Source organism: Rhipicephalus microplus, unplaced genomic scaffold, assembly GCF_043290135.1.
Source record: "Rhipicephalus microplus isolate Deutch F79 unplaced genomic scaffold, USDA_Rmic scaffold_224, whole genome shotgun sequence".
In the NCBI taxonomy this organism is placed as follows: Eukaryota; Metazoa; Arthropoda; class Arachnida; order Ixodida; family Ixodidae; genus Rhipicephalus; species Rhipicephalus microplus.
This window is the reverse complement of record NW_027464795.1, coordinates 206,901-207,500: the sequence shown is the minus strand read 5'-3', so window position 1 is coordinate 207,500 and position 600 is coordinate 206,901. Positions and strand designations below refer to the sequence as shown.

At 60.7% G+C, this 600-nt stretch overlaps 1 non-coding gene across 1 annotated transcript; it reads right to left on the bottom strand.

The window, feature by feature from the left end:
* Positions 1–447: 447 nt before the first annotated feature.
* Positions 448–600, bottom strand: LOC142792510 (5.8S ribosomal RNA). Its single transcript, XR_012890980.1, has one exon. It is a non-coding gene; the product is annotated as a 5.8S ribosomal RNA (ribosomal RNA).

The window sequence follows — 600 nt, the reverse complement described above, 5'->3', positions numbered from 1 at the left end:
TACGGGACACCCTGCTTACTTCGAGGGCAACAAGCGCAACGCAAGGCTGCGATCTCGCGCACTTTGCGCACGGCTGGAGAAGCTTTGCTGGCCGGCTTTCGCTCCTCGTGTTTACCGTGCGTTAAAGTTGCGCGTCCGTGGCTCTCGCAGCTCTTGCGCGCCCGGTCGCAGAGAGGAGTACGCAACCTCGACCGCACTTTCCCTGCAGGCTTCCTTCCGACTCGAAGTCCTGCGGCGGTCTCAACGAGGTGCCACATCCTCAATGCAGTCGGTCGCCCCCGTTTCGGTTGGGCTCTGGCACGACGGTCGCCACCGTCTCGCCCTTGAGTGGCCGCTGTTGGCGCTCGCTGTGAGGTGTTCAGCGTGCTGTCCGTGTTGCCGACGCGGTCAAAACGAGTCGACGGCTCACGTTCCCTTGTGCGCCGAAGGCTCTCTTGATATGTGATCCGACCCTCAGACAGACGAAGCCAAGGGAAGACCCAAGGCCGCAATGTGCGTTCAAAGAATCAGTGCTCAGTGTGTCCTGCAATTCACACCAAGTCTCGCAGCTGGCTGCGTTCTTCATCGACCCGAGAACCGAGTGATCCACCGCTTAGAGTC